This window comes from Paramisgurnus dabryanus, chromosome 14, assembly GCF_030506205.2.
Source record: "Paramisgurnus dabryanus chromosome 14, PD_genome_1.1, whole genome shotgun sequence".
NCBI lineage: Eukaryota > Metazoa > Chordata > Actinopteri > Cypriniformes > Cobitidae > Paramisgurnus > Paramisgurnus dabryanus.
The window spans coordinates 38166537-38186682 of NC_133350.1; the positions used below are offsets into that span (position 1 = coordinate 38166537).

Below are 20146 nucleotides of genomic sequence, written 5' to 3' on the forward strand. Positions count from 1 at the left end.
TGCTTTCAGAGATACACGCAGGTGTAGATTTTAGGCCTTCACATTCACCTCGCACGTGAAAAACGATCGGTTCGAAAGTGGGTGAAAAACATCGGCCATTAGGGAGTTTTTGCAAAGAGAGAAAATTCGCAGAACATCTATGGAACAACCAGGCTAAGACAATGTGAAGGTTTCTGTAGTGTAGTGGTTATCACGTTCGCCTCACACGCGAAAGGTCCTCGGTTCGAAACCGAGCAGAAACAAAGCTTGCCTTTTAGCCTGAAACGAGTTGAGATCTGTTTAGGTAAAAGGTTACATAATTTCCTTCCAAGATAATTCAAAGAAAGTGTAAACCTCAACTTCAGCCTTGCTTGGCTCCCCTGCTTTAATTTTTGTAGGTATTATCACATTCGCCAGAACAGTGCACACAATTCAAAGCAATTCAAATGCCACTCATTCGATAAGTCGTGGCTTGAGTCGTACTGCAGTTTCAAAGCTACATCCAATAGAAGGATTCATCCTGTTCAATTCACCTCACAAGTGATATATGGGCAGTTTTGACGTGGCCAAAAGGGGTTTTCCCTTAAAAGTGTGGCTTAGAGAGAATATATACGGCATGATGTGTCAAAACAGCCGTCTTTCATCGGTGGCAAGTTTCTGTGGTGTAGTGGTAATCACGTTCGCTTTACACGCGAAAGGTCCTCGGTTCGAAACCGAGCAGAAACAATAGCCTGGTTTTGAAGCAAAGCAAGTCGAATGCCGTTCATTTGAAACGTAGCTGTATTTCAAATATCAGTATTTATAGAGTAATGGTCAAGTTCCACCAGTAAAAGCTGAGCTTGCATCTTTTCCTGTTGTGTTAATGACATTCAGTGATTTAACCATACATGTGAAAGTTTGAAATTGGGCAGTAGCAGGTTGCCCCTTTAGATTTTAAGTGACATTGAAATGTAAAACATGATAAAATCTGTATGAAATAAGATGACAAAGGTGGATATATGTTTCCTTAAATCAGCGACTATTACGTTCAACTAAAAAGCGAGAGGTCCTACTGTTGGAAGCCCATCAGGAACGATGTGTGGTTTCTTACACAAAAGCAAGCCAAATGCCACTCATCTGAAAAGTCGTGGCTTGAGTCGTACAGCACTTTCAAAGTTACATTCGATGGTAGGTTTCAGCCTGTCCCATTCACCTCACAAGTGAAATATGGGCAGTTTTGAAGTGGCCAAAAGAGTTTTTCCCGCAAAGTGTGGCTCATAGAGAAAATATTTGGCAAAATCTGTCAAAACAGCCGAGTTTCGTGAAAGGCATGTTTCTGTAGTGTAGTGGTTATCACGTTCGCCTAACACGCGAAAGGTCATCGGTTCGAAACCGAGCAGAAACAACCCAAAGTTTTTACAAAAATGCGAGTCAAATGTCATTCATGGGATGTGTTTGTGCTTGTGTCTTGAAGTGCTTTCAGAGATACACGCAGGTGTAGATTTTAGGCCTTCACATTCACCTCGCACGTGAAAAACGATCGGTTCGAAAGTGGGTGAAAAACATCGGCCATTAGGGAGTTTTTGCAAAGAGAGAAAATGCGCAGAACATCTATGAAACAACCAGGCGAAGGCAATGTGAAGGTTTCTGTAGTGTAGTGGTTATCACGTTCGCCTCACACGCGAAAGGTCCTCGGTTCGAAACCGAGCAGAAACAAAGCTTGCCTTTTAGCCTGAAACGAGTTGAGATCTGTTTAGGTAAAAGGTTACATAATTTCCTTCCAAGATAATTCAAAGAAAGTGTAAACCTCAACTTCAGCCTTGCTTGGCTCCCCTGCTTTAATTTTTGTAGGTATTATCACATTCGCCAGAACAGTGCACACAATTCAAAGCAATTCAAATGCCACTCATTCGATAAGTCGTGGCTTGAGTCGTACTGCAGTTTCAAAGCTACATCCAATAGAAGGATTCATCCTGTTCAATTCACCTCACAAGTGATATATGGGCAGTTTTGACGTGGCCAAAAGGGGTTTTCCTTTAAAAGTGTGGCTTAGAGAGAATATATACGGCATGATGTGTCAAAACAGCCGTCTTAAATCGGTGGCAAGTTTCTGTAGTGTAGTGGTAATCACGTTCGCTTTACACGCGAAAGGTCCTCGGTTCGAAACCGAGCAGAAACAATAGCCTGGTTTTGAAGCAAAGCAAGTCGAATGCCGTTCATTTGAAACTTAGCTGTATTTCAAATATCAGTATTTATAGAGTAATGGTCAAGTTCCACCAGTAAAAGCTGAGCTTCCATCTTTTCCTGTAGTGTTAATGACATTCAGTGATTTAACCATACATGTGAAAGTTTGAAATTGGGCAGTAGCAGGTTGCCCCTTTAGATTTTAAGTGACATTGAAATGTAAAACATGATAAAATCTGTATGAAATAAGATGACAAATGTGGATATATGTTTCCTTAAATCAGCGACTATTAGGTTCAACTAAAAAGCGAGAGGTCCTACTGTTGGAAGCCCATCAGGAACGATGTGTGGTTTCTTACACAAAAGCAAGCCAAATGCCACTCATCTGAAAAGTCGTGGCTTGAGTCGTACAGCACTTTCAAAGTTACATTCGATGGTAGGTTTCAGCCTGTCCCATTCACCTCACAAGTGAAATATGGGCAGTTTTGAAGTGGCCAAAAGAGTTTTTCCCGCAAAGTGTGGCTCATAGAGAAAATATGTGGCAAAATCTGTCAAAACAGCAGAGTTTCGTGAAAGGCAGGTTTCTGTAGTGTAGTGGTTATCACATTCGCCTAACACGTGAAAGGTCCTCGGTTCGAAACCGAGCAGAAACAACCCAAAGTTTTTACAAAAATGCGAGTCAAATGTCATTCATGGGATGTGTTTGTGCTTGTGTCTTGAAGTGCTTTCAGAGATACACGCAGGTGTAGATTTTAGGCCTTCACATTCACCTCGCACGTGAAAAACGATCGGTTCGAAAGTGGGTGAAAAACATCGGCCATTAGGGAGTTTTTGCAAAGAGAGAAAATGCGCAGAACATCTATGGAACAACCAGGCTAAGACAATGTGAAGGTTTCTGTAGTGTAGTGGTTATCACGTTCGCCTCACACGCGAAAGGTCCTCGGTTTGAAACCGAGCAGAAACAAAGCTTGCCTTTTAGCCTGAAACGAGTTGAGATCTGTTTAGGTAAAAGGTTACATAATTTCCTTCCAAGATAATTCAAAGAAAGTGTAACCCTCAACTTCAGCCTTGCTTGGCTCCCCTGCTTTAATTTTTGTAGGTATTATCACATTCGCCAGAACAGTGCACACAATTCAAAGCAATCCAAATGCCACTCATTCGATAAGTCGTGGCTTGAGTCGTACTGCAGTTTCAAAGCTACATCCAATAGAAGGATTCATCCTGTTCAATTCACCTCACAAGTGATATATGGGCAGTTTTGACGTGGCCAAAAGGGGTTTTCCTTTAAAAGTGTGGCTTAGAGAGAATATATACGGCATGATGTGTCAAAACAGCCGTCTTAAATCGGTGGCAAGTTTCTGTAGTGTAGTGGTAATCACGTTCGCTTTACACGCGAAAGGTCCTCGGTTCGAAACCGAGCAGAAACAATAGCCTGGTTTTGAAGCAAAGCAAGTCGAATGCCGTTCATTTGAAACGTAGCTGTATTTCAAATATCAGTATTTATAGAGTAATGGTCAAGTTCCACCAGTAAAAAGCTGAGCTTGCATCTTTTTCTTTAGGGTTAATGACATTCAGTGATTTAACCATACATGTGAAAGTTTGAAATTGGGCAGTAGCAGGTTGCCCCTTTAGAATTTAAGTGACATTGAAATGTAAAACATGATAAAATCTGTATGAAATAAGATGACAAAGGTGGATATATGTTTCCTTAAATCAGCGACTATTAGGTTCAACTAAAAAGCGAGAGGTCCTACTGTTGGAAGCCCATCAGGAACGATGTGTGGTTTCTTACACAAAAGCAAGCCAAATGCCACTCATCTGAAAAGTCGTGGCTTGAGTCGTACAGCACTTTCAAAGTGACATTCGATGGTAGGTTTCAGCCTGTCCCATTCCCCTCACAAGTGAAATATGGGCAGTTTTGAAGTGGCCAAAAGAGTTTTTCCCGCAAAGTGTGGCTCACAGAGAAAATATGTGGCAAAATCTGTCAAAACAGCAGAGTTTCGTGAAAGGCAGGTTTCTGTAGTGTAGTGGTTATCACGTTCGCCTAACACGCGAAAGGTCCTCGGTTCGAAACCGAGCAGAAACAACCCAAAGTTTTTACAAAAATGCGAGTCAAATGTCATTCATGGGATAAGTTTGTGCTTGTGTCTTGAAGTGCTTTCAGAGATACACGCAGGTGTAGATTTTAGGCCTTCACATTCACCTCGCACGTGAAAAACGATCGGTTCGAAAGTGGGTGAAAAACATCGGCCATTAGGGAGTTTTTGCAAAGAGAGAAAATTCGCAGAACATCTATGGAACAACCAGGCTAAGACAATGTGAAGGTTTCTGTAGTGTAGTGGTTATCACGTTCGCCTCACACGCGAAAGGTCCTCGGTTCGAAACCGAGCAGAAACAAAGCTTGCCTTTTAGCCTGAAACGAGTTGAGATCTGTTTAGGTAAAAGGTTACATAATTTCCTTCCAAGATAATTCAAAGAAAGTGTAAACCTCAACTTCAGCCTTGCTTGGCTCCCCTGCTTTAATTTTTGTAGGTATTATCACATTCGCCAGAACAGTGCACACAATTCAAAGCAATTCAAATGCCACTCATTCAATAAGTCGTGGCTTGAGTCGTACTGCAGTTTCAAAGCTACATCCAATAGAAGGATTCATCCTGTTCAATTCACCTCACAAGTGATATATGGGCAGTTTTGACGTGGCCAAAAGGGGTTTTCCTTTAAAAGTGTGGCTTAGAGAGAATATATACGGCATGATGTGTCAAAACAGCCGTCTTAAATCGGTGGCAAGTTTCTGTAGTGTAGTGGTAATCACGTTCGCTTTACACGCGAAAGGTCCTCGGTTCGAAACCGAGCAGAAACAATAGCCTGGTTTTGAAGCAAAGCAAGTCGAATGCCGTTCATTTGAAACTTAGCTGTATTTCAAATATCAGTATTTATAGAGTAATGGTCAAGTTCCACCAGTAAAAGCTGAGCTTGCATCTTTTCCTGTAGTGTTAATGACATTCAGTGATTTAACCATACATGTGAAAGTTTGAAATTGGGCAGTAGCAGGTTGCCCCTTTAGATTTTAAGTGACATTGAAATGTAAAACATGATAAAATCTGTATGAAATAAGATGACAAAGGTGGATATATGTTTCCTTAAATCAGCGACTATTAGGTTCAACTAAAAAGCGAGAGGTCCTACTGTTGGAAGCCCATCAGGAACGATGTGTGGTTTCTTACACAAAAGCAAGCCAAATGCCACTCATCTGAAAAGTCGTGGCTTGAGTCGTACAGCACTTTCAAAGTTACATTCGATGGTAGGTTTCAGCCTGTCCCATTCACCTCACAAGTGAAATATGGGCAGTTTTGAAGTGGCCAAAAGAGTTTTTCCCGCAAAGTGTGGCTCATAGAGAAAATATGTGGCAAAATCTGTCAAAACAGCCTAGTTTCGTGAAAGGCATGTTTCTGTAGTGTAGTGGTTATCACGTTCGCCTAACACGCGAAAGGTCCTCGGTTCGAAACCGAGCAGAAACAACCCAAAGTTTTTACAAAAATGCGAGTCAAATGTCATTCATGGGATGTGTTTGTGCTTGTGTCTTGAAGCGCTTTCAGAGATACACGCAGGTGTAGATTTTAGGCCTTCACATTCACCTCGCACGTGAAAAACGATTGGTTCGAAAGTGCGTGAAAAACATCGGCCATTAGGGAGTTTTTGCAAAGAGAGAAAATGCGCAGAACATCTATGAAACAACCAGGCGGAGGCAATGTGAAGGTTTCTGTAGTGTAGTGGTTATCACGTTCGCCTCACACGCGAAAGGTCCTCGGTTTGAAACCGAGCAGAAACAAAGCTTGCCTTTTAGCCTGAAACGAGTTGAGATCTGTTTAGGTAAAAGGTTACATAATTTCCTTCCAAGATAATTCAAAGAAAGTGTAACCCTCAACTTCAGCCTTGCTTGGCTCCCCTGCTTTAATTTTTGTAGGTATTATCACATTCGCCAGAACAGTGCACACAATTCAAAGCAATCCAAATGCCACTCATTCGATAAGTCGTGGCTTGAGTCGTACTGCAGTTTCAAAGCTACATCCAATAGAAGGATTCATCCTGTCCAATTCACCTCACAAGTGATATATGGGCAGTTTTGACATGGCCAAAAGGGGTTTTCCCTTAAAAGTGTGGCTTAGAGAGAACATATACGGCATGATGTGTCAAAACAGCCGTCTTTCATCGTTGGCAAGTTTCTGTGGTGTAGTGGTAATCACATTTGCTTTACACGCGAAAGGTCCTCGGTTCGAAACCGAGCAGAAACAATAGCCTGGTTTTGAAGCAAAGCAAGTCGAATGCCGTTCATTTGAAACGTAGCTGTATTTCAAATATCAGTATTTATAGAGTAATGGTCAAGTTCCACCAGTAAAAAGCTGAGCTTGCATCTTTTTCTTTAGGGTTAATGACATTCAGTGATTTAACCATACATGTGAAAGTTTGAAATTGGGCAGTAGCAGGTTGCCCCTTTAGAATTTAAGTGACATTGAAATGTAAAACATGATAAAATCTGTATGAAATAAGATGACAAAGGTGGATATATGTTTCCTTAAATCAGCGACTATTAGGTTCAACTAAAAAGCGAGAGGTCCTACTGTTGGAAGCCCATCAGGAACGATGTGTGGTTTCTTACACAAAAGCAAGCCAAATGCCACTCATCTGAAAAGTCGTGGCTTGAGTCGTACAGCACTTTCAAAGTGACATTCGATGGTAGGTTTCAGCCTGTCCCATTCACCTCACAAGTGAAATATGGGCAGTTTTGAAGTGGCCAAAAGAGTTTTTCCCGCAAAGTGTGGCTCACAGAGAAAATATGTGGCAAAATCTGTCAAAACAGCAGAGTTTCGTGAAAGGCAGGTTTCTGTAGTGTAGTGGTTATCACGTTCGCCTAACACGCGAAAGGTCCTCGGTTCGAAACCGAGCAGAAACAACCCAAAGTTTTTACAAAAATGCGAGTCAAATGTCATTCATGGGATAAGTTTGTGCTTGTGTCTTGAAGTGCTTTCAGAGATACACGCAGGTGTAGATTTTAGGCCTTCACATTCACCTCGCACGTGAAAAACGATCGGTTCGAAAGTGGGTGAAAAACATCGGCCATTAGGGAGTTTTTGCAAAGAGAGAAAATTCGCAGAACATCTATGGAACAACCAGGCTAAGACAATGTGAAGGTTTCTGTAGTGTAGTGGTTATCACGTTCGCCTCACACGCGAAAGGTCCTCGGTTCGAAACCGAGCAGAAACAAAGCTTGCCTTTTAGCCTGAAACGAGTTGAGATCTGTTTAGGTAAAAGGTTACATAATTTCCTTCCAAGATAATTCAAAGAAAGTGTAAACCTCAACTTCAGCCTTGCTTGGCTCCCCTGCTTTAATTTTTGTAGGTATTATCACATTCGCCAGAACAGTGCACACAATTCAAAGCAATTCAAATGCCACTCATTCGATAAGTCGTGGCTTGAGTCGTACTGCAGTTTCAAAGCTACTTCCAATAGAAGGATTCATCCTGTTCAATTCACCTCACAAGTGATATATGGGCAGTTTTGACGTGGCCAAAAGGGGTTTTCCTTTAAAAGTGTGGCTTAGAGAGAATATATACGGCATGATGTGTCAAAACAGCCGTCTTACATCAGTGGCAAGTTTCTGTAGTGTAGTGGTAATCACGTTCGCTTTACACGCGAAAGGTCCTCGGTTCGAAACCGAGCAGAAACAATAGCCTGGTTTTGAAGCAAAGCAAGTCGAATGCCGTTCATTTGAAACGTAGCTGTATTTCAAATATCAGTATTTATAGAGTAATGGTCAAGTTCCACCAGTAAAAGCTGAGCTTGCATCTTTTCCTGTTGTGTTAATGACATTCAGTGATTTAACCATACATGTGAAAGTTTGAAATTGGGCAGTAGCAGGTTGCCCCTTTAGATTTTAAGTGACATTGAAATGTAAAACATGATAAAATCTGTATGAAATAAGATGACAAAGGTGGATATATGTTTCCTTAAATCAGCGACTATTACGTTCAACTAAAAAGCGAGAGGTCCTACTGTTGGAAGCCCATCAGGAACGATGTGTGGTTTCTTACACAAAAGCAAGCCAAATGCCACTCATCTGAAAAGTCGTGGCTTGAGTCGTACAGCACTTTCAAAGTTACATTCGATGGTAGGTTTCAGCCTGTCCCATTCACCTCACAAGTGAAATATGGGCAGTTTTGAAGTGGCCAAAAGAGTTTTTCCCGCAAAGTGTGGCTCATAGAGAAAATATGTGGCAAAATCTGTCAAAACAGCCGAGTTTCGTGAAAGGCATGTTTCTGTAGTGTAGTGGTTATCACGTTCGCCTAACACGCGAAAGGTCATCGGTTCGAAACCGAGCAGAAACAACCCAAAGTTTTTACAAAAATGCGAGTCAAATGTCATTCATGGGATGTGTTTGTGCTTGTGTCTTGAAGCGCTTTCAGAGATACACGCAGGTGTAGATTTTAGGCCTTCACATTCACCTCGCACGTGAAAAACGATCGGTTCGAAAGTGGGTGAAAAACATCGGCCATTAGGGAGTTTTTGCAAAGAGAGAAAATGCGCAGAACATCTATGAAACAACCAGGCGAAGGCAATGTGAAGGTTTCTGTAGTGTAGTGGTTATCACGTTCGCCTCACACGCGAAAGGTCCTCGGTTCGAAACCGAGCAGAAACAAAGCTTGCCTTTTAGCCTGAAACGAGTTGAGATCTGTTTAGGTAAAAGGTTACATAATTTCTTTCCAAGATAATTCAAAGAAAGTGTAAACCTCAACTTCAGCCTTGCTTGGCTCCCCTGCTTTAATTTTTGTAGGTATTATCACATTCGCCAGAACAGTGCACACAATTCAAAGCAATTCAAATGCCACTCATTCGATAAGTCGTGGCTTGAGTCGTACTGCAGTTTCAAAGCTACATCCAATAGAAGGATTCATCCTGTTCAATTCACCTCACAAGTGATATATGGGCAGTTTTGACGTGGCCAAAAGGGGTTTTCCTTTAAAAGTGTGGCTTAGAGAGAATATATACGGCATGATGTGTCAAAACAGCCGTCTTAAATCGGTGGCAAGTTTCTGTAGTGTAGTGGTAATCACGTTCGCTTTACACGCGAAAGGTCCTCGGTTCGAAACCGAGCAGAAACAATAGCCTGGTTTTGAAGCAAAGCAAGTCGAATGCCGTTCATTTGAAACTTAGCTGTATTTCAAATATCAGTATTTATAGAGTAATGGTCAAGTTCCACCAGTAAAAGCTGAGCTTCCATCTTTTCCTGTAGTGTTAATGACATTCAGTGATTTAACCATACATGTGAAAGTTTGAAATTGGTCAGTAGCAGGTTGCCCCTTTAGATTTTAAGTGACATTGAAATGTAAAACATGATAAAATCTGTATGAAATAAGATGACAAATGTGGATATATGTTTCCTTAAATCAGCGACTATTAGGTTCAACTAAAAAGCGAGAGGTCCTACTGTTGGAAGCCCATCAGGAACGATGTGTGGTTTCTTACACAAAAGCAAGCCAAATGCCACTCATCTGAAAAGTCGTGGCTTGAGTCGTACAGCACTTTCAAAGTTACATTCGATGGTAGGTTTCAGCCTGTCCCATTCACCTCACAAGTGAAATATGGGCAGTTTTGAAGTGGCCAAAAGAGTTTTTCCCGCAAAGTTTGGCTCATAGAGAAAATATGTGGCAAAATCTGTCAAAACAGCAGAGTTTTGTGAAAGGCAGGTTTCTGTAGTGTAGTGGTTATCACGTTCGCCTAACAAGCGAAAGGTCCTCGGTTCGAAACCGAGCAGAAACAACCCAAAGTTTTTACAAAAATGCGAGTCAAATGTCATTCATGGGATGTGTTTGTGCTTGTGTCTTGAAGTGCTTTCAGAGATACACGCAGGTGTAGATTTTAGGCCTTCACATTCACCTCGCACGTGAAAAACGATCGGTTCGAAAGTGGGTGAAAAACATCGGCCATTAGGGAGTTTTTGCAAAGAGAGAAAATGCGCAGAACATCTATGGAACAACCAGGCTAAGACAATGTGAAGGTTTCTGTAGTGTAGTGGTTATCACGTTCGCCTCACACGCGAAAGGTCCTCGGTTCGAAACCGAGCAGAAACAAAGCTTGCCTTTTAGCCTGAAACGAGTTGAGATCTGTTTAGGTAAAAGGTTACATAATTTCCTTCCAAGATAATTCAAAGAAAGTGTAACCCTCAACTTCAGCCTTGCTTGGCTCCCCTGCTTTAATTTTTGTAGGTATTATCACATTCGCCAGAACAGTGCACACAATTCAAAGCAATTCAAATGCCACTCATTCGATAAGTCGTGGCTTGAGTCGTACTGCAGTTTCAAAGCTACATCCAATAGAAGGATTCATCCTGTTCAATTCACCTCACAAGTGATATATGGGCAGTTTTGACGTGGCCAAAAGGGGTTTTCCTTTAAAAGTGTGGCTTAGAGAGAATATATACGGCATGATGTGTCAAAACAGCCGTCTTAAATCGGTGGCAAGTTTCTGTAGTGTAGTGGTAATCACGTTCGCTTTACACGCGAAAGGTCCTCGGTTCGAAACCGAGCAGAAACAATAGCCTGGTTTTGAAGCAAAGCAAGTCGAATGCCGTTCATTTGAAACTTAGCTGTATTTCAAATATCAGTATTTATAGAGTAATGGTCAAGTTCCACCAGTAAAAGCTGAGCTTGCATCTTTTCCTGTAGTGTTAATGACATTCAGTGATTTAACCATACATGTGAAAGTTTGAAATTGGGCAGTAGCAGGTTGCCCCTTTAGATTTTAAGTGACATTGAAATGTAAAACATGATAAAATCTGTATGAAATAAGATGACAAAGGTGGATATATGTTTCCTTAAATCAGCGACTATTAGGTTCAACTAAAAAGCGAGAGGTCCTACTGTTGGAAGCCCATCAGGAACGATGTGTGGTTTCTTACACAAAAGCAAGCCAAATGCCACTCATCTGAAAAGTCGTGGCTTGAGTCGTACAGCACTTTCAAAGTTACATTCGATGGTAGGTTTCAGCCTGTCCCATTCACCTCACAAGTGAAATATGGGCAGTTTTGAAGTGGCCAAAAGAGTTTTTCCCGCAAAGTGTGGCTCATAGAGAAAATATGTGGCAAAATCTGTCAAAACAGCCGAGTTTGGTGAAAGGCATGTTTCTGTAGTGTAGTGGTTATCACGTTCGCCAAACACGCGAAAGGTCCTCGGTTCGAAACCGAGCAGAAACAACCCAAAGTTTTTACAAAAATGCGAGTCAAATGTCATTCATGGGATGTGTTTGTGCTTGTGTCTTGAAGCGCTTTCAGAGATACACGCAGGTGTAGATTTTAGGCCTTCACATTCACCTCGCACGTGAAAAACGATTGGTTCGAAAGTGGGTGAAAAACATCGGCCATTAGGGAGTTTTTGCAAAGAGAGAAAATGCGCAGAACATCTATGAAACAACCAGGCGGAGGCAATGTGAAGGTTTCTGTAGTGTAGTGGTTATCACGTTCGCCTCACACGCGAAAGGTCCTCGGTTTGAAACCGAGCAGAAACAAAGCTTGCCTTTTAGCCTGAAACGAGTTGAGATCTGTTTAGGTAAAAGGTTACATAATTTCCTTCCAAGATAATTCAAAGAAAGTGTAACCCTCAACTTCAGCCTTGCTTGGCTCCCCTGCTTTAATTTTTGTAGGTATTATCACATTCGCCAGAACAGTGCACACAATTCAAAGCAATCCAAATGCCACTCATTCGATAAGTCGTGGCTTGAGTCGTACTGCAGTTTCAAAGCTACATCCAATAGAAGGATTCATCCTGTCCAATTCACCTCACAAGTGATATATGGGCAGTTTTGACGTGGCCAAAAGGGGTTTTCCCTTAAAAGTGTGGCTTAGAGAGAATATATACGGCATGATGTGTCAAAACAGCCGTCTTTCATCGGTGGCAAGTTTCTGTGGTGTAGTGGTAATCACATTTGCTTTACACGCGAAAGGTCCTCGGTTCGAAACCGAGCAGAAACAATAGCCTGGTTTTGAAGCAAAGCAAGTCGAATGCCGTTCATTTCAAACGTAGCTGTATTTCAAATATCAGTATTTATAGAGTAATGGTCAAGTTCCACCAGTAAAAGCTGAGCTTGCATCTTTTCCTGTAGGGTTAATGACATTCAGTGATTTTAACCATACATGTGAAAGTTTGAAATTGGGCAGTAGCAGGTTGCCCCTTTAGAATTTAAGTGACATTGAAATGCAAAACATGATAAAATCTGTATGAAATAAGATGACAAAGGTGGATATATGTTTCCTTAAATCAGCGACTATTAGGTTCAATCAAAAAGCGAGAGGTCCTACTGTTGGAAGCCCATCAGGAACGATGTGTGGTTTCTTACACAAAAGCAAGCCAAATGCCACTCATCTGAAAAGTCGTGGCTTGAGTCGTACAGCACTTTCAAAGTTACATTCGATGGTAGGTTTCAGCCTGTCCCATTCACCTCACAAGTGAAATATGGGCAGTTTTGAAGTGGCCAAAAGAGTTTTTCCCGCAAAGTGTGGCTCATAGAGAAAATATGTGGCAAAATCTGTCAAAACAGCAGAGTTTCGTGAAAGGCAGGTTTCTGTAGTGTAGTGGTTATCACATTCGCCTAACACGCGAAAGGTCCTCGGTTCGAAACCGAGCAGAAACAACCCAAAGTTTTTACAAAAATGCGAGTCAAATGTCATTCATGGGATGTGTTTGTGCTTGTGTCTTGAAGTGCTTTCAGAGATACACGCAGGTGTAGATTTTAGGCCTTCACATTCACCTCGCACGTGAAAAACGATCGGTTCGAAAGTGCGTGAAAAACATCGGCCATTAGGGAGTTTTTGCAAAGAGAGAAAATGCGCAGAACATCTATGGAACAACCAGGCTAAGACAATGTGAAGGTTTCTGAAGTGTAGTGGTTATCACGTTCGCCTCACACGCGAAAGGTCCTCGGTTCGAAACCGAGCAGAAACAAAGCTTGCCTTTTAGCCTGAAACGAGTTGAGATCTGTTTAGGTAAAAGGTTACATAATTTCCTTCAAAGATAATTCAAAGAAAGTGTAACCCTCAACTTCAGCCTTGCTTGGCTCCCCTGCTTTAATTTTTGTAGGTATTATCACATTCGCCAGAACAGTGCACACAATTCAAAGCAATTCAAATGCCACTCATTCGATAAGTCGTGGCTTGAGTCGTACTGCAGTTTCAAAGCTACATCCAATAGAAGGATTCATCCTGTTCAATTCACCTCACAAGTGATATATGGGCAGTTTTGACGTGGCCAAAAGGGGTTTTCCTTTAAAAGTGTGGCTTAGAGAGAATATATACGGCATGATGTGTCAAAACAGCCGTCTTAAATCGGTGGCAAGTTTCTGTAGTGTAGTGGTAATCACGTTCGCTTTACACGCGAAAGGTCCTCGGTTCGAAACCGAGCAGAAACAATAGCCTGGTTTTGAAGCAAAGCAAGTCGAATGCCGTTCATTTGAAACTTAGCTGTATTTCAAATATCAGTATTTATAGAGTAATGGTCAAGTTCCACCAGTAAAAGCTGAGCTTGCATCTTTTCCTGTAGTGTTAATGACATTCAGTGATTTAACCATACATGTGAAAGTTTGAAATTGGGCAGTAGCAGGTTGCCCCTTTAGATTTTAAGTGACATTGAAATGTAAAACATGATAAAATCTGTATGAAATAAGATGACAAAGGTGGATATATGTTTCCTTAAATCAGCGACTATTAGGTTCAACTAAAAAGCGAGAGGTCCTACTGTTGGAAGCCCATCAGGAACGATGTGTGGTTTCTTACACAAAAGCAAGCCAAATGCCACTCATCTGAAAAGTCGTGGCTTGAGTCGTACAGCACTTTCAAAGTTACATTCGATGGTAGGTTTCAGCCTGTCCCATTCACCTCACAAGTGAAATATGGGCAGTTTTGAAGTGGCCAAAAGAGTTTTTCCCGCAAAGTGTGGCTCATAGAGAAAATATGTGGCAAAATCTGTCAAAACAGCCTAGTTTCGTGAAAGGCATGTTTCTGTAGTGTAGTGGTTATCACGTTCGCCTAACACGCGAAAGGTCCTCGGTTCGAAACCGAGCAGAAACAACCCAAAGTTTTTACAAAAATGCGAGTCAAATGTCATTCATGGGATGTGTTTGTGCTTGTGTCTTGAAGCGCTTTCAGAGATACACGCAGGTGTAGATTTTAGGCCTTCACATTCACCTCGCACGTGAAAAACGATTGGTTCGAAAGTGCGTGAAAAACATCGGCCATTAGGGAGTTTTTGCAAAGAGAGAAAATGCGCAGAACATCTATGAAACAACCAGGCGGAGGCAATGTGAAGGTTTCTGTAGTGTAGTGGTTATCACGTTCGCCTCACACGCGAAAGGTCCTCGGTTTGAAACCGAGCAGAAACAAAGCTTGCCTTTTAGCCTGAAACGAGTTGAGATCTGTTTAGGTAAAAGGTTACATAATTTCCTTCCAAGATAATTCAAAGAAAGTGTAACCCTCAACTTCAGCCTTGCTTGGCTCCCCTGCTTTAATTTTTGTAGGTATTATCACATTCGCCAGAACAGTGCACACAATTCAAAGCAATCCAAATGCCACTCATTCGATAAGTCGTGGCTTGAGTCGTACTGCAGTTTCAAAGCTACATCCAATAGAAGGATTCATCCTGTCCAATTCACCTCACAAGTGATATATGGGCAGTTTTGACATGGCCAAAAGGGGTTTTCCCTTAAAAGTGTGGCTTAGAGAGAACATATACGGCATGATGTGTCAAAACAGCCGTCTTTCATCGGTGGCAAGTTTCTGTGGTGTAGTGGTAATCACATTTGCTTTACACGCGAAAGGTCCTCGGTTCGAAACCGAGCAGAAACAATAGCCTGGTTTTGAAGCAAAGCAAGTCGAATGCCGTTCATTTGAAACGTAGCTGTATTTCAAATATCAGTATTTATAGAGTAATGGTCAAGTTCCACCAGTAAAAGCTGAGCTTGCATCTTTTCCTGTAGGGTTAATGACATTCAGTGATTTTAACCATACATGTGAAAGTTTGAAATTGGGCAGTAGCAGGTTGCCCCTTTAGAATTTAAGTGACATTGAAATGCAAAACATGATAAAATCTGTATGAAATAAGATGACAAAGTTGGATATATGTTTCCTTAAATCAGCGACTATTAGGTTCAATCAAAAAGCGAGAGGTCCTACTGTTGGAAGCCCATCAGGAACGATGTGTGGTTTCTTACACAAAAGCAAGCCAAATGCCACTCATCTGAAAAGTCGTGGCTTGAGTCGTACAGCACTTTCAAAGTTACATTCGATGGTAGGTTTCAGCCTGTCCCATTCACCTCACAAGTGAAATATGGGCAGTTTTGAAGTGGCCAAAAGAGTTTTTCCCGCAAAGTGTGGCTCATAGAGAAAATATGTGGCAAAATCTGTCAAAACAGCAGAGTTTCGTGAAAGGCAGGTTTCTGTAGTGTAGTGGTTATCACATTCGCCTAACACGCGAAAGGTCCTCGGTTTGAAACCGAGCAGAAACAACCCAAAGTTTTTACAAAAATGCGAGTCAAATGTCATTCATGGGATGTGTTTGTGCTTGTGTCTTGAAGTGCTTTCAGAGATACACGCAGGTGTAGATTTTAGGCCTTCACATTCACCTCGCACGTGAAAAACGATTGGTTCGAAAGTGGATGAAAAACATCGGCCATTAGGGAGTTTTTGCAAAGAGAGAAAATGCGCAGAACATCTATGGAACAACCAGGCTAAGACAATGTGAAGGTTTCTGTAGTGTAGTGGTTATCACGTTCGCCTCACACGCGAAAGGTCCTCGGTTCGAAACCGAGCAGAAACAAAGCTTGCCTTTTAGCCTGAAACGAGTTGAGATCTGTTTAGGTAAAAGGTTACATAATTTCCTTCCAAGATAATTCAAAGAAAGTGTAACCCTCAACTTCAGCCTTGCTTGGCTCCCCTGCTTTAATTTTTGTAGGTATTATCACATTCGCCAGAACAGTGCACACAATTCAAAGCAATTCAAATGCCACTCATTCGATAAGTCGTGGCTTGAGTCGTACTGCAGTTTCAAAGCTACATCCAATAGAAGGATTCATCATGTCCAATTCACCTCACAAGTGATATATGGGCAGTTTTGACGTGGCCAAAAGGGGTTTTCCTTTAAAAGTGTGGCTTAGAGAGAATATATACGGCATGATGTGTCAAAACAGCCGTCTTAAATCGGTGGCAAGTTTCTGTAGTGTAGTGGTAATCACGTTCGCTTTACACGCGAAAGGTCCTCGGTTCGAAACCGAGCAGAAACAATAGCCTGGTTTTGAAGCAAAGCAAGTCGAATGCCGTTCATTTGAAACTTAGCTGTATTTCAAATATCAGTATTTATAGAGTAATGGTCAAGTTCCACCAGTAAAAGCTGAGCTTGCATCTTTTCCTGTAGTGTTAATGACATTCAGTGATTTAACCATACATGTGAAAGTTTGAAATTGGGCAGTAGCAGGTTGCCCCTTTAGATTTTAAGTGACATTGAAATGTAAAACATGATAAAATCTGTATGAAATAAGATGACAAAGGTGGATATATGTTTCCTTAAATCAGCGACTATTAGGTTCAACTAAAAAGCGAGAGGTCCTACTGTTGGAAGCCCATCAGGAACGATGTGTGGTTTCTTACACAAAAGCAAGCCAAATGCCACTCATCTGAAAAGTCGTGGCTTGAGTCGTACAGCACTTTCAAAGTTACATTCGATGGTAGGTTTCAGCCTGTCCCATTCACCTCACAAGTGAAATATGGGCAGTTTTGAAGTGGCCAAAAGAGTTTTTCCCGCAAAGTGTGGCTCATAGAGAAAATATGTGGCAAAATCTGTCAAAACAGCCGAGTTTCGTGAAAGGCATGTTTCTGTAGTGTAGTGGTTATCACGTTCGCCTAACACGCGAAAGGTCCTCGGTTCGAAACCGAGCAGAAACAACCCAAAGTTTTTACAAAAATGCGAGTCAAATGTCATTCATGGGATGTGTTTGTGCTTGTGTCTTGAAGCGCTTTCAGAGATACACGCAGGTGTAGATTTTAGGCCTTCACATTCACCTCGCACGTGAAAAACGATTGGTTCGAAAGTGCGTGAAAAACATCGGCCATTAGGGAGTTTTTGCAAAGAGAGAAAATGCGCAGAACATCTATGAAACAACCAGGCGGAGGTAATGTGAAGGTTTCTGTAGTGTAGTGGTTATCACGTTCGCCTCACACGCGAAAGGTCCTCGGTTTGAAACCGAGCAGAAACAAAGCTTGCCTTTTAGCCTGAAACGAGTTGAGATCTGTTTAGGTAAAAGGTTACATAATTTCCTTCCAAGATAATTCAAAGAAAGTGTAACCCTCAACTTCAGCCTTGCTTGGCTCCCCTGCTTTAATTTTTGTAGGTATTATCACATTCGCCAGAACAGTGCACACAATTCAAAGCAATCCAAATGCCACTCATTCGATAAGTCGTGGCTTGAGTCGTACTGCAGTTTCAAAGCTACATCCAATAGAAGGATTCATCCTGTCCAATTCACCTCACAAGTGATATATGGGCAGTTTTGACGTGGCCAAAAGGGGTTTTCCCTTAAAAGTGTGGCTTAGAGAGAATATATACGGCATGATGTGTCAAAACAGCCGTCTTTCATCGGTGGCAAGTTTCTGTGGTGTAGTGGTAATCACATTTGCTTTACACGCGAAAGGTCCTCGGTTCGAAACCGAGCAGAAACAATAGCCTGGTTTTGAAGCAAAGCAAGTCGAATGCCGTTCATTTCAAACGTAGCTGTATTTCAAATATCAGTATTTATAGAGTAATGGTCAAGTTCCACCAGTAAAAGCTGAGCTTGCATCTTTTCCTGTAGGGTTAATGACATTCAGTGATTTTAACCATACATGTGAAAGTTTGAAATTGGGCAGTAGCAGGTTGCCCCTTTAGAATTTAAGTGACATTGAAATGCAAAACATGATAAAATCTGTATGAAATAAGATGACAAAGGTGGATATATGTTTCCTTAAATCAGCGACTATTAGGTTCAACTAAAAAGCGAGTGGTCCTACTGTTGGAAGCCCATCAGGAACGATGTGTGGTTTCTTACACAAAAGCAAGCCAAATGCCACTCATCTGAAAAGTCGTGGCTTGAGTCGTACAGCACTTTCAAAGTTACATTCGATGGTAGGTTTCAGCCTGTCCCATTCACCTCACAAGTGAAATATGGGCAGTTTTGAAGTGGCCAAAAGAGTTTTTCCCGCAAAGTGTGGCTCATAGAGAAAATATGTGGCAAAATCTGTCAAAACAGCCGAGTTTGGTGAAAGGCATGTTTCTGTAGTGTAGTGGTTATCACGTTCGCCTAACACGCGAAAGGTCCTCGGTTCGAAACCGAGCAGAAACAACCCAAAGTTTTTACAAAAATGCGAGTCAAATGTCATTCATGGGATGTGTTTGTGCTTGTGTCTTGAAGCGCTTTCAGAGATACACACAGGTGTAGATTTTAGGCCTTCACATTCACCTCGCACGTGAAAAACGATTGGTTCGAAAGTGCGTGAAAAACATCGGCCATTAGGGAGTTTTTGCAAAGAGAGAAAATGCGCAGAACATCTATGAAACAACCAGGCGGAGGCAATGTGAAGGTTTCTGTAGTGTAGTGGTTATCACGTTCGCCTCACACGCGAAAGGTCCTCGGTTCGAAACCGAGCAGAAACAAAGCTTGCCTTTTAGCCTGAAACGAGTTGAGATCTGTTTAGGTAAAAGGTTACATAATTTCCTTCCAAGATAATTCAAAGAAAGTGTAACCCTCAACTTCAGCCTTGCTTGGCTCCCCTGCTTTAATTTTTGTAGGTATTATCACATTCGCCAGAACAGTGCACACAATTCAAAGCAATTCAAATGCCACTCATTCGATAATTCGTGGCTTGAGTCGTACTGCAGTTTCAAAGCTACATCCAATAGAAGGATTCATCCTGTTCAATTCACCTCACAAGTGATATATGGGCAGTTTTGACGTGGCCAAAAGGGGTTTTCCTTTAAAAGTGTGGCTTAGAGAGAATATATACGGCATGATGTGTCAAAACAGCCGTCTTAAATCGGTGGCAAGTTTCTGTAGTGTAGTGGTAATCACGTTCGCTTTACACGCGAAAGGTCCTCGGTTCGAAACCGAGCAGAAACAATAGCCTGGTTTTGAAGCAAAGCAAGTCGAATGCCGTTCATTTGAAACGTAGCTGTATTTCAAATATCAGTATTTATAGAGTAATGGTCAAGTTCCACCAGTAAAAGCTGAGCTTGCATCTTTTCCTGTAGTGTTAATGACATTCAGTGATTTAACCATACATGTGAAAGTTTGAAATTGGGCAGTAGCAGGTTGCCCCTTTAGATTTTAAGTGACATTGAAATGTAAAACATGATAAAATCTGTATGAAATAAGATGACAAAGGTGGATATATGTTTCCTTAAATCAGCGACTATTAGGTTCAACTAAAAAGCGAGAGGTCCTACTGTTGGAAGCCCATCAGGAACGATGTGTGGTTTCTTACACAAAAGCAAGCCAAATGCCACTCATCTGAAAAGTCGTGGCTTGAGTCGTACAGCACTTTCAAAGTTACATTCGATGGTAGGTTTCAGCCTGTCCCATTCACCTCACAAGTGAAATATGGGCAGTTTTGAAGTGGCCAAAAGAGTTTTTCCCGCAAAGTGTGGCTCATAGAGAAAATATGTGGCAAAATCTGTCAAAACAGCCGAGTTTCGTGAAAGGCAGGTTTCTGTAGTGTAGTGGTTATCACGTTCGCCTAACACGCGAAAGGTCCTCGGTTCGAAACCGAGCAGAAACAACCCAAAGTTTTTACAAAAATGCGAGTCAAATGTCATTCATGGGATAAGTTTGTGCTTGTGTCTTGAAGTGCTTTCAGAGATACACGCAGGTGTAGATTTTAGGCCTTCACATTCACCTCGCATGTGAAAAACAATCGGTTCGAAAGTGGGTGAAAAACATC

General features: G+C 41.6%; 42 non-coding genes across 42 annotated transcripts; all 42 read left to right on the forward strand.

The window, feature by feature from the left end:
• Positions 1-169: 169 nt before the first annotated feature.
• On the forward strand, positions 170-242 carry trnav-cac (transfer RNA valine (anticodon CAC)). Its single transcript has one exon. It is a non-coding gene; the product is annotated as a tRNA-Val (tRNA).
• A 390-nt stretch (positions 243-632) lies between these two features.
• trnav-uac (transfer RNA valine (anticodon UAC)) lies at positions 633-705 on the forward strand. Its single transcript has one exon. It is a non-coding gene; the product is annotated as a tRNA-Val (tRNA).
• Positions 706-1290: 585 nt separating this feature from the next.
• Positions 1291-1363, forward strand: trnav-aac (transfer RNA valine (anticodon AAC)). The gene has a single exon. It is a non-coding gene; the product is annotated as a tRNA-Val (tRNA).
• A 238-nt stretch (positions 1364-1601) lies between these two features.
• trnav-cac (transfer RNA valine (anticodon CAC)) lies at positions 1602-1674 on the forward strand. Its single transcript has one exon. It is a non-coding gene; the product is annotated as a tRNA-Val (tRNA).
• Positions 1675-2064: 390 nt separating this feature from the next.
• trnav-uac (transfer RNA valine (anticodon UAC)) lies at positions 2065-2137 on the forward strand. Its single transcript has one exon. It is a non-coding gene; the product is annotated as a tRNA-Val (tRNA).
• A 585-nt stretch (positions 2138-2722) lies between these two features.
• Positions 2723-2795, forward strand: trnav-aac (transfer RNA valine (anticodon AAC)). Its single transcript has one exon. It is a non-coding gene; the product is annotated as a tRNA-Val (tRNA).
• Positions 2796-3033: 238 nt separating this feature from the next.
• On the forward strand, positions 3034-3106 carry trnav-cac (transfer RNA valine (anticodon CAC)). The gene has a single exon. It is a non-coding gene; the product is annotated as a tRNA-Val (tRNA).
• A 390-nt stretch (positions 3107-3496) lies between these two features.
• Positions 3497-3569, forward strand: trnav-uac (transfer RNA valine (anticodon UAC)). The gene has a single exon. It is a non-coding gene; the product is annotated as a tRNA-Val (tRNA).
• A 586-nt stretch (positions 3570-4155) lies between these two features.
• trnav-aac (transfer RNA valine (anticodon AAC)) lies at positions 4156-4228 on the forward strand. The gene has a single exon. It is a non-coding gene; the product is annotated as a tRNA-Val (tRNA).
• Positions 4229-4466: 238 nt separating this feature from the next.
• Positions 4467-4539, forward strand: trnav-cac (transfer RNA valine (anticodon CAC)). The gene has a single exon. It is a non-coding gene; the product is annotated as a tRNA-Val (tRNA).
• Positions 4540-4929: 390 nt separating this feature from the next.
• Positions 4930-5002, forward strand: trnav-uac (transfer RNA valine (anticodon UAC)). Its single transcript has one exon. It is a non-coding gene; the product is annotated as a tRNA-Val (tRNA).
• A 585-nt stretch (positions 5003-5587) lies between these two features.
• Positions 5588-5660, forward strand: trnav-aac (transfer RNA valine (anticodon AAC)). The gene has a single exon. It is a non-coding gene; the product is annotated as a tRNA-Val (tRNA).
• A 238-nt stretch (positions 5661-5898) lies between these two features.
• On the forward strand, positions 5899-5971 carry trnav-cac (transfer RNA valine (anticodon CAC)). The gene has a single exon. It is a non-coding gene; the product is annotated as a tRNA-Val (tRNA).
• A 390-nt stretch (positions 5972-6361) lies between these two features.
• trnav-uac (transfer RNA valine (anticodon UAC)) lies at positions 6362-6434 on the forward strand. The gene has a single exon. It is a non-coding gene; the product is annotated as a tRNA-Val (tRNA).
• A 586-nt stretch (positions 6435-7020) lies between these two features.
• Positions 7021-7093, forward strand: trnav-aac (transfer RNA valine (anticodon AAC)). The gene has a single exon. It is a non-coding gene; the product is annotated as a tRNA-Val (tRNA).
• A 238-nt stretch (positions 7094-7331) lies between these two features.
• On the forward strand, positions 7332-7404 carry trnav-cac (transfer RNA valine (anticodon CAC)). The gene has a single exon. It is a non-coding gene; the product is annotated as a tRNA-Val (tRNA).
• A 390-nt stretch (positions 7405-7794) lies between these two features.
• trnav-uac (transfer RNA valine (anticodon UAC)) lies at positions 7795-7867 on the forward strand. Its single transcript has one exon. It is a non-coding gene; the product is annotated as a tRNA-Val (tRNA).
• Positions 7868-8452: 585 nt separating this feature from the next.
• Positions 8453-8525, forward strand: trnav-aac (transfer RNA valine (anticodon AAC)). The gene has a single exon. It is a non-coding gene; the product is annotated as a tRNA-Val (tRNA).
• Positions 8526-8763: 238 nt separating this feature from the next.
• On the forward strand, positions 8764-8836 carry trnav-cac (transfer RNA valine (anticodon CAC)). The gene has a single exon. It is a non-coding gene; the product is annotated as a tRNA-Val (tRNA).
• A 390-nt stretch (positions 8837-9226) lies between these two features.
• trnav-uac (transfer RNA valine (anticodon UAC)) lies at positions 9227-9299 on the forward strand. The gene has a single exon. It is a non-coding gene; the product is annotated as a tRNA-Val (tRNA).
• A 585-nt stretch (positions 9300-9884) lies between these two features.
• On the forward strand, positions 9885-9957 carry trnav-aac (transfer RNA valine (anticodon AAC)). The gene has a single exon. It is a non-coding gene; the product is annotated as a tRNA-Val (tRNA).
• A 238-nt stretch (positions 9958-10195) lies between these two features.
• Positions 10196-10268, forward strand: trnav-cac (transfer RNA valine (anticodon CAC)). Its single transcript has one exon. It is a non-coding gene; the product is annotated as a tRNA-Val (tRNA).
• A 390-nt stretch (positions 10269-10658) lies between these two features.
• On the forward strand, positions 10659-10731 carry trnav-uac (transfer RNA valine (anticodon UAC)). Its single transcript has one exon. It is a non-coding gene; the product is annotated as a tRNA-Val (tRNA).
• A 585-nt stretch (positions 10732-11316) lies between these two features.
• On the forward strand, positions 11317-11389 carry trnav-aac (transfer RNA valine (anticodon AAC)). The gene has a single exon. It is a non-coding gene; the product is annotated as a tRNA-Val (tRNA).
• A 238-nt stretch (positions 11390-11627) lies between these two features.
• Positions 11628-11700, forward strand: trnav-cac (transfer RNA valine (anticodon CAC)). The gene has a single exon. It is a non-coding gene; the product is annotated as a tRNA-Val (tRNA).
• Positions 11701-12090: 390 nt separating this feature from the next.
• trnav-uac (transfer RNA valine (anticodon UAC)) lies at positions 12091-12163 on the forward strand. Its single transcript has one exon. It is a non-coding gene; the product is annotated as a tRNA-Val (tRNA).
• A 586-nt stretch (positions 12164-12749) lies between these two features.
• trnav-aac (transfer RNA valine (anticodon AAC)) lies at positions 12750-12822 on the forward strand. Its single transcript has one exon. It is a non-coding gene; the product is annotated as a tRNA-Val (tRNA).
• A 238-nt stretch (positions 12823-13060) lies between these two features.
• Positions 13061-13133, forward strand: trnav-cac (transfer RNA valine (anticodon CAC)). The gene has a single exon. It is a non-coding gene; the product is annotated as a tRNA-Val (tRNA).
• Positions 13134-13523: 390 nt separating this feature from the next.
• Positions 13524-13596, forward strand: trnav-uac (transfer RNA valine (anticodon UAC)). The gene has a single exon. It is a non-coding gene; the product is annotated as a tRNA-Val (tRNA).
• A 585-nt stretch (positions 13597-14181) lies between these two features.
• On the forward strand, positions 14182-14254 carry trnav-aac (transfer RNA valine (anticodon AAC)). The gene has a single exon. It is a non-coding gene; the product is annotated as a tRNA-Val (tRNA).
• A 238-nt stretch (positions 14255-14492) lies between these two features.
• trnav-cac (transfer RNA valine (anticodon CAC)) lies at positions 14493-14565 on the forward strand. The gene has a single exon. It is a non-coding gene; the product is annotated as a tRNA-Val (tRNA).
• Positions 14566-14955: 390 nt separating this feature from the next.
• On the forward strand, positions 14956-15028 carry trnav-uac (transfer RNA valine (anticodon UAC)). Its single transcript has one exon. It is a non-coding gene; the product is annotated as a tRNA-Val (tRNA).
• Positions 15029-15614: 586 nt separating this feature from the next.
• trnav-aac (transfer RNA valine (anticodon AAC)) lies at positions 15615-15687 on the forward strand. The gene has a single exon. It is a non-coding gene; the product is annotated as a tRNA-Val (tRNA).
• Positions 15688-15925: 238 nt separating this feature from the next.
• Positions 15926-15998, forward strand: trnav-cac (transfer RNA valine (anticodon CAC)). Its single transcript has one exon. It is a non-coding gene; the product is annotated as a tRNA-Val (tRNA).
• A 390-nt stretch (positions 15999-16388) lies between these two features.
• Positions 16389-16461, forward strand: trnav-uac (transfer RNA valine (anticodon UAC)). Its single transcript has one exon. It is a non-coding gene; the product is annotated as a tRNA-Val (tRNA).
• A 585-nt stretch (positions 16462-17046) lies between these two features.
• trnav-aac (transfer RNA valine (anticodon AAC)) lies at positions 17047-17119 on the forward strand. Its single transcript has one exon. It is a non-coding gene; the product is annotated as a tRNA-Val (tRNA).
• Positions 17120-17357: 238 nt separating this feature from the next.
• trnav-cac (transfer RNA valine (anticodon CAC)) lies at positions 17358-17430 on the forward strand. The gene has a single exon. It is a non-coding gene; the product is annotated as a tRNA-Val (tRNA).
• A 390-nt stretch (positions 17431-17820) lies between these two features.
• trnav-uac (transfer RNA valine (anticodon UAC)) lies at positions 17821-17893 on the forward strand. The gene has a single exon. It is a non-coding gene; the product is annotated as a tRNA-Val (tRNA).
• A 586-nt stretch (positions 17894-18479) lies between these two features.
• Positions 18480-18552, forward strand: trnav-aac (transfer RNA valine (anticodon AAC)). The gene has a single exon. It is a non-coding gene; the product is annotated as a tRNA-Val (tRNA).
• A 238-nt stretch (positions 18553-18790) lies between these two features.
• trnav-cac (transfer RNA valine (anticodon CAC)) lies at positions 18791-18863 on the forward strand. Its single transcript has one exon. It is a non-coding gene; the product is annotated as a tRNA-Val (tRNA).
• Positions 18864-19253: 390 nt separating this feature from the next.
• On the forward strand, positions 19254-19326 carry trnav-uac (transfer RNA valine (anticodon UAC)). The gene has a single exon. It is a non-coding gene; the product is annotated as a tRNA-Val (tRNA).
• Positions 19327-19911: 585 nt separating this feature from the next.
• Positions 19912-19984, forward strand: trnav-aac (transfer RNA valine (anticodon AAC)). Its single transcript has one exon. It is a non-coding gene; the product is annotated as a tRNA-Val (tRNA).
• The last annotated feature ends 162 nt before the right edge of the window (positions 19985-20146 follow it).